The sequence below is a fragment of the Gavialis gangeticus genome, unplaced genomic scaffold (genome assembly GCF_001723915.1).
Source record: "Gavialis gangeticus isolate Ggan-Ray unplaced genomic scaffold, GavGan_comp1, whole genome shotgun sequence".
Classification (NCBI taxonomy): Eukaryota; Metazoa; Chordata; order Crocodylia; family Gavialidae; genus Gavialis; species Gavialis gangeticus.
In genome coordinates, this window is record NW_017729000.1 from 32300151 (window position 1) to 32309016 (window position 8866).

General features: G+C 40.1%; 1 long non-coding RNA gene across 1 annotated transcript in view; it reads left to right on the top strand.

The window, feature by feature from the left end:
* The first annotated feature begins 5206 nt into the window (after positions 1-5206).
* The window catches only part of LOC109290114, a 411443-nt gene continuing 407783 nt past the window's right edge, over positions 5207-8866 (top strand). The window contains exon 1 of the long non-coding RNA XR_002095527.1: positions 5207-5311. This is a non-coding gene — a long non-coding RNA (uncharacterized LOC109290114). The remainder of the gene's footprint in view (positions 5312-8866) is intronic.

Consider the following 8866-nt stretch of genomic DNA (forward strand, 5'->3'; position numbering starts at 1 on the left):
TCCCAGTCCCCACTCCACAATTGCAGAGCAGGGGATGGGAACAAGCTCACAGCCCCCACTCCACAACTGCAATCACAGCGCGGGGTTTGGAAGCTCCCCAGCCTGCACTAGCAGGGAGCTCCCATTGCCAGCTCTGCAACCATGGAGCCACTGCTGGGAGATGCTTATCTCCCAGGCTGACAACTATGGTTGTGGGGTTCAGGTTGGGAGACCCTCATCTCCCAACCGAAGATCCAGGGTTAGGCTGGAAGATAAGGATTTCCCAGCCTGATCCCCTTGACCATGGGGCTTGGACTGGGAGTTAAGGGTCTCCTAGCTCCCTGCTTCCTAATCATGATAGTGGAGTGGGGGCCAGAAGATAATTTCCTAGCCCCCACTCTCCCATCACGATCTTAGAACAGGGGGCTTGGAGCACCCTGCTGCCAGGGTAGGGGGACATAGTCTGTGCCTTGGCTCCTGTGGCAAAGCCTACTCCAGCACCAAGCAGTTCCCAAGGGCAGGGAGTTATCTCCCGTTCCCCGGTTGATGGTTGAGTGGAAGCAGATTTTGCTCCTGGTCAAGTGTCTACATGAGCACTATGGGGTTGTTACTAATCCTGAATAAATTTGCTACTCACATTTGCAGGTAGCACATTTACTTGGGATTAGGGAGGTTTAATCTGATGTAAGCGTGTGCAAGTATAGATGCACATGCTTTCTTCACAGTAAACTATGCTAATGCAAAGTTAAGTGCTTCATGTAGACGTGCTATTGTCTCTTTAGTCTGTATGGAATATCACCTATAATATCTCCATAGTACCTCAGTATTATTTTTTTTAATCATGGCATTTAAAAACAGCCAGTAGTCTCTATGGTTTATCTCTAATAATTTTTATTATGTTTAATAAAACAGAAGAAGAAATCTGATTCTTACACTTAATGGAAAATGGTTACAGTAGCAATTCTACATTTTATCGAATATATTTTTAATCTCAAATAATGGTACCTATTATATATTGTGCTATAAAAATACATTTTAAAAGCAGTTCAGTTGCTATATGTATACAGAAAATGCACCACACCTGTAACTGAGATAGAAAGTTCAAGAACATTTGGACAGCATCTCAGTAAATCTTCAAATAAAGCAAAGCTCAAATAAGTCAGTATGTTAATGCAGCCCCAGGATGTCTATGGAGCTGGTCAAATGGTAAATGAACTCTTTTGTCAAATATTATTTCTGGCAAGTGTTAAGCTATTTATCATTGTTCAGTTCATACTATTCAATGAGCTGTAGGGTTAGCTGAATAAAGAAAGAAACATCCCATAGATGGCAACATCATTTAATACATTGTTCAAGAAATATTTTTTCTAGACATGTGTATGGCCTCTTATACTGTATTTTTTCCCCCATTATATGTATTTTTTGCTTCCATTCAAGTTAATTTCCATTTCTCCACACTATGGCTTCTCTTGTGTCTGTAATCTTCAGTGTTTTGGCTAACTAGCCAAAGCAAAATTCCTAGCGGTAAAAATAACACCCCAAATAAACAACATTCCATCCTACCCCAGGTTCAGAATTTTTAATCTGTATTTTATACAATGTTAGCCTATTTGGTAAAATTTTGGAGTTTTTTTTTTCATCCATGGGTCAGTTTCCTTCTTTCCTTCCCCAGGCTCCAGTGAGTTATAAACAAATATTGAAGACTGAAAAGAGCCCAGCAGAGGGCAGAAAAATTATTAGAAGCATGGGAAGCATGACTTCTGAGGAAAGGCTGAAGGCGCTGCGTTATTTAGTCTGGAAAAGGCTGCGGGGGGATTTGATAACAGTCTTCAAATACCTGAAGGGTGAATACAGAGAGGATGGAGATGGGCTTTTCTCAGTGGCCATAGGAAACAGAACTTGAAAAAATGGCCTCAAGTTGCAACAGAGGAAATTTAAGTAAGAGACTAGGGGGAACTTTCCAGCTTCCAGAGTAGCCAAGCATTGGAACAGACTACCTAGAGAAGTTGTGGACTTTCCATCCCTGAGAATTGTCAGCAGCAGTTTGGACAAACACTTGCCTGGGGCGATATAAACAAAGATGATCCTACTGTGTAGTATAGATACCTGGACTAGATGACTTTGTGAGGTCCCTTCCAGGCCTAATGTCCTATGATTCTGTTTCTTCTTGATGCAGGGCTGCACCTCAGAAATTTAGCTCCTAACATTCAGTCAGCTTTTAACCACACAACTAGCTTCATTTCCCATCTGTTGAAGGAAATGTTATGAAGAGGATTTTCTCCCACCTTTTCTTCAAGTCCCAGATGTGGGGGGATGTGGGCACACTAGAAGAAAGCAACAGGCTACAGTTGGACCTAGATAGGTTACAAGGATGGGCGGAGGAGAATAGGATGGGGTTTAACACAGACAAGTGTAAGGTGATGCACCTGGGGAGGAACAATCGGCACCATACATACAGGCTGGGGAACTCCCCTCTTGTCAGCACGGAGGTGGAAAAGGATCTGGGAGTCATTATTGACTCCAAGATGAACATGAGTCGGCAATGTGGGGAGGCGGCTAGGAAGGCCAACTGCACCTTGTTGTGCATCCACAGATGCATCTCGAGCAGGTCCAAGGAGGTGATCCTCCCCCTCTATGCGGCACTGGTCAGGCCGCAGCTGGAGTACTGCGTCCAGTTCTGGGCGCCGCACTTTAAGAGGGATGTGGACAGCATGGAGAGGGTCCAGAGGAGGGCCACTCGTATGATCAAGGGACAGCAGGGTAGGTCCTATGAGGAAAGGTTGCGGGACCTGAACCTGTTCAGCCTTCAAAAGAGAAGGCTGAGGGGGGATCTTGTGGCCTGTTATAAACTGGTTAGGGGGGATCAGCAGGCGCTGGGGGAGTCCCTGTTCCCCCGAGCGCCGCAAGGAGTGACCAGGAACAATGGTCACAAGCTGGCGGAGGGAAGGTTTAAGTTGGACATCAGGAGGCGCTACTTCATGGTCAGGGCGGCTAGGGTCTGGAACCAGCTTCCAAGTGAGGTGGTGCAGGCTCCCACCCTGGGGGTTTTTAAGAGGAGGTTGGATGACCACCTTACTGGGGTCGTTTGACCCCAGTACTCTTTCCTGCCATGGCAGGGAGTCGGACTAGATGATCTGCTCAGGTCCCTTCCGACCCTAGAAACTATGAAACTATATCTGTACTATCTCACTGCTCAGCCACCGGTGCCTCCTGCCCCCCGCCCCCCATCCACCCTACCATCACAGCATTCACGAGCCATGCCTGGTACCTTGAGGTGTGTAGAAAAAACATTTAAAGCTGAGTCACTGAATCTCTGAATCAGCATTGGATCTTCAGATTTGGATTTGGCTTGGCTGAATCGAATCAGGACAGTGATCCAAATAAATGAATTGAATACGGCCCGTTTCACACACCCTTAGTAGGGATGCATCTGCTACAGCTGGATAGTCACCCAGGACCTGGTTTAAACCCTAGGGCTAGGGCAGACATTCAAAAAGCCTGAACTTGAATTGATTCAATCTTTGCAGGTTAGTCTAATCTGCAAAGCTTGAACCAATTTGGAGGTGGATAGACATTCCCTTTTCATTCTAGAAATGCAGGCACATGACTACAGTGCCTCAGGCTAGAAGCCAAGGGGAGCTAAAGCAGTCCTCCCTTCACTTCAAAGTGCTGAGCTGAGTGGGGCATGGCCAGGTCCCATCAGGATGCTCTGATTATCCCCCCCACTTCCATAGCAGTCCAGCAGGGAATGTTTATCATCCCTAACTCATTGTTTAACAACCCATTAAGAAAACAAAGCCTCTCCCCAAGCTCTTCTTAAACAGCTTTTCCAAGGAAGGACATTAAGTTACCTATTGATTAGCTCCAAAAAGCCTGTCTGCCTTTATTGTCTCTCTCAGCATGGACTGTAGCCAGCATCTGGTCTGCAAGCTAATGCTGAGGTGTGTGTGTAAGGTAGAGGGGCAGGGAGAAGCCAGGCAAATGCTCCGAGCCTGAAAGTCTCTGCAGGAACTGCAGCTGGGGAGCAGAGGGGAATGGCCAATCCTTCTGTGGAGCAAAGAGCCCCACCCACCCCAGAGAGCATGCCAGGATGCTGGGGGAGTCTGGCTTATCTTAAACCAGCAAGGGGTCTTGGACAGACTTTGCATAAATTGGTTTGAACCAAATCAGTTAAGTCTGGCACTGCATTCAACCAGGTTTATCTCAAACCAATTTCAGCTATTTTCAAATAGGTTTATGTGCACTGAAGATCTGTTCTGTTACAGTTTTAAACCAGTTTCTGATCACTTAAACTGGTGTATGTGTAATGTCTGTCCCTAGCCTAGTAGAGTAAGAGAAAATATACTGATTTCAGTGCCCTTAGAAACAGTCTGACAGGATACAGCTGAAGGCATAACTGAAACATTATTTCTCAGTCATTTTTAACCCTTCCCCTTTAATTATGAAATTTAATTCTTCCTTTCAACCTTACCACCAAAATATTGGATGAAAACAAAAGCACTCTGTGTTACCGCAGTTGTTTTGACCACTGCTAAACAAGATTTCATCTTTTTTTACTTAAAACAGATCAAACTAAGTGTAGAATTATAAACACTATTTGAAACTCTCATTTTAGTTTTTACTATGAATTTGTTTAACTTCAGCCTTATTCTTTTAACGGTAAAAACACATGAAAGTAATCGTTCTGCTTTGTAGAGAGCTGATGTGAAAGGAAGATTGTTCTTGACAGATGTTTTGTGCTATCCATTGGTTTGTCACAGTTTTAAGTCACTGAAAAAGATGAATATAGCTACCACTGCCCTCTTTAAAGATAAACCCTTTCACAATAATTTTGCCCTAATACAGTATTGTCAGGAAGTGCAACATGCTTTACCTTCACGAGAAAACCTCTCTAATTGGAATCACTGGACCTTGACTTACTTGTCACAGCTACATTCAGGGTGAAGGTGAAATCTTTGAGAAGTCTGCTTGTGAAAATTAGACCATAGCTTCTCTGAATAAAAGCATTATAAGAGGACACATCCATATGCAATATATTTCTCCCCAATTCATTGTTTGCTGCTATCTTCTTATATACAAAGTGAGCAGGAAAATATAAAACTTTGGAACATCTGAACTTCAGTAATACTGTTAAACTTCTAATCAAGTAATGAATGTAAAACACAAAAAATATATATTGTTTGCTTTTGTACCAGAAGAGTTCATCAAAATCTCAATCTTGAACTTTGTAACAGGTGGGGGAATTGCAGCTAAAGCCATTGAGCTTAATGAGAATTAGTCATGCATTCTGATTGTTCAGATATTGGACAAGGGACCTGAATACCTCTCTGAGGTAAGTGCTTTTCCTGAGCTCCTAAAGTCTGGATAATAAATAGAAACAAATCATCTTCTAGTGTTTAGTAGACATGTCTATGTAGTATTCATAATGACAAAAGCAAGACAACCCTCATATACTAGCATTTAGTTCCCACAGTTACAAAGTATCAAAGCAGTTATTGGGACACCTTGTTCTCTATTTGCTCTGGTTTTCATGGGGAGATTTGATGGCAATAATAATATTGTCCCAAAATTAGAACAGACAAAAAGAAAACAAGTTCAACACTAATTTAATGACTAGGTATTTTTGTATTTCTAGAGAGTATATTGCATGTGTGTGTAATGTGTATCCTGTCAAATATATGTGTATTTCCAAGCACAACAATTATTTGCTTTTTATATGGGTATATTTAAAGTGTACACACAATCTCTTTAAAATTATTATAATATCTGAAAAGATGCAAAGCTGTCATTGATTTAATGCCAGAAATGACTAAATGGAATCTGTAATCTATTGTAGATCTACAGAAGATGGTAAAAAACCTCCCAGAAAGTCATCCAAACAATTTCACAATATATTACCATGTGGTGAAAATTCTTTCTAACCTCAGCTGGTGATCAGTTTATGCCCCAATAAAGGTTATTGTTTTAAATAAATTACCTCTAAGCTTTTTAAAGCACTGGCATAGCTGATCAAGTAACCATTCATGTTAGGTTAATTAACAAAGCCTTTTTAATTTAGCATAGATTTACTCTTATATCTTTGTTTAATTTAATAAGATATTGTATGCATAAAATTATAAGGATTTTACAATCTTTAATTACAGTAACATAAAGCAATAAAATTAATTTAAAAATGGTTGATGTCTGTAGGCTTAACTGACAGGTTGCTCTTAAGCTTTATAAAAAATAATAAGCTGATCATATAAGAATTTCATATTACATTGTACTCATCAAATTGAATGATTAGAGTACAAGTAAAGTGGTGCCTTCAGTGCTTCTGTTTAAAATGTGAGTATTTAGTGCGCATATTTAGTGCACATTTCATATGAAATATTAATGGTGAACCAATGTGTTTGCACAGATGTTGCTTGTTTATTTTTCAACCTGTTATCAAAGTTTCGTAGTCCTAAAAATGAAGATTTTGTTAAGAATGTGGTAAATTAGAACACAAAGATATAGAAATTTGAACCGGAGGTCTTCTAGTCTCAGAAGAGCAGCTCTCAATGAAAAGAACATTTTCATTAGCTCAGTAGGAAATGAAGTCTGTTGTATGCTACTACACCCTTGGTTGTCATCCTTGTTTGCATATCACAGAGATCACTGGAAAGTGAGATACTAACAAATGACTGCCTCTGCAAAATCTGTTTGTTATTAAATTATTATTTTGAGGTGAGGAGAACTGCTTTATGTAATATGAGGCAATCATGCAAAAAAAAAAAAAGAACAAGCAACATAAGGCTGAGTGGGAAGTATACCTAGCACCTCCATTGATGCCCTAAACAGACATCCCATACTGTACATTAAAGTTAAGGGTCTTTATAAAAGAGCAGAAGGTAAGGGAAAAACATCAAATGAAGAATGAATTACTTAAGATTAAATAGTTCTTATTACAAAAATCAGCAACTCATAGTGTTAATGACAGATTTTTGCTACAGACAGATGGAATCCCAGTAGCATTAGTATGAAGTATCTGTTAAGATTCTTTTTTTATACATTTGCATATAAATATAAACATCATTAGTAGGGGCTAATTGCCCTGTAGGAACTAAAATGTGAGCATTAGCATCTTCAGGGTTTTTTTTTTTTAATTTTTATTTTTTTTGAAGTGTCTCTAACACCCATCATGTTTGGTACTGCATGGCTGCAAGAGATAATTACTACCATTAAGAATCTCAAACGCAAAATCAAAACCATTTGGAATGGCTTCCAGGGCCACCCAGCACAGTAAGTAACTGCAGAAAATGACTACGCTAGTTTTATGTTTATGCATATTCATAAGGACACTTGATTTGACTTTCATAGTAGGGGGTTTTTGAAAGCTTGTCTTCCATATCAGCCCAAAAAAAGAGACCTAACATCAAAGATAAAGTAATATTGTATGCCACACCAAATGCTTCAATGAGGGAACACATAATACCAAATTAATATCTATTCTGAGTGTCCAGAAGAGAAAGGTAGGATTAGAGTTAAGTTGTAACCATGATGGTCCAAGAATTATGTGATAAGTAGGGATTTTTTTTTTTTTGCGGGGAGGGGGGGATATTTTTTACTGGACCAACAGAAGATAGAAGATATTTCTGAGATTAGAGATTACTTAGAGACGTTGGGCCAGATGAGATGCATCCTAGAGTAATTAAAGAATCACTGCAGTAATTGCATAGCTCCTGGATATCCTCTTTCAGAATTTGTGGAAGCTGGGTGAGGTCCTCAGTGACTGGAAGAGTGAAAGTATAGTATAGTTCCTGTCTTTTAAAAAGAGAAGAAAACAGATCCAGGAAAATTCAGACCAAGATCAGTCTGACCTCAGTACTTGTAGAGATTATAAAGCATGTCATTCAAAAATCACTTTCAAAGCATGTAAAGGAAAACAAAGTGAATGGAAAAAAAACCCATGGATTTTTCAAGTCCAGCTCATGTTTGAAAAACTTAATTTTGTTCTATGACAAGTAGTTGGAGCTGCAGATGCTGGAGCTGCAGATGCTCAGAAGGATAGGATTAAGATTTAGAATGATGTCCATAACTGGAAAAATAGTCCAAAATTAATCAAAAGAAATTTAATAGGGAAAAGTGCAAAGTACTACACTTGGGACAGAATGATCACATGCACAAATACAGACTGGGGAATGACTGACTAGACTGCAGTATTGCAGAGAAGGACCTAGGGATTTAAGTGGGACTGCAAACTAAATATAAACCAACAGTTCACTTTCATTGCAAAAAAGGCCAGTAGCATACTGGGTTGTATTAATAGATGAGTAATTTGCAGATTAAGGGGAGTTATTTTTCTGCTTTATTCAGCACTAGTGAGGCCTTCCCTGGAGTACTGTGTCCAGTTTGGGGTACTGCACTTCAAGAAGAAACATATAGGCAAAAATGATTGGAAAAATGTAAATTAAGAAAAATGTTGAGAAGAACTGGGAAGCAGTGGGAAATGCAGACAAATTGAAAGAACTGAGTTTAGTCTGGAGAAGAGAAGACTAAAGGGGGGATTTGCTAACACTGCAAAACCAGCAGTGGTGATAAGTTATTCTCTGTAGAACAAGGAATGATGGTCTCAAATTGAGGCAAGGGAAGCTTAGGTTGCATAGTAGGAAAACGGTGGCTAAGCATTGGAACAGACTTCCAGAAGTGACTGTAAAATCTCCCTTCTTAGGAGCAGATTAGACGAACATTTATCTGGAAAAGTTTAAACAGGAAGGATCCCGCTTTGATCAGGGGGTTGGATTAGATGATCTCCTGAGGTTTCTTCCATCCCTACTTTTCTATGATTCTAATATCAGTTAAATAAGTGTGTGTGTGTGTGTGTGTGTGTGTGTGTGTGTGGTGCTTGGGGATGTTTTGATGAGTT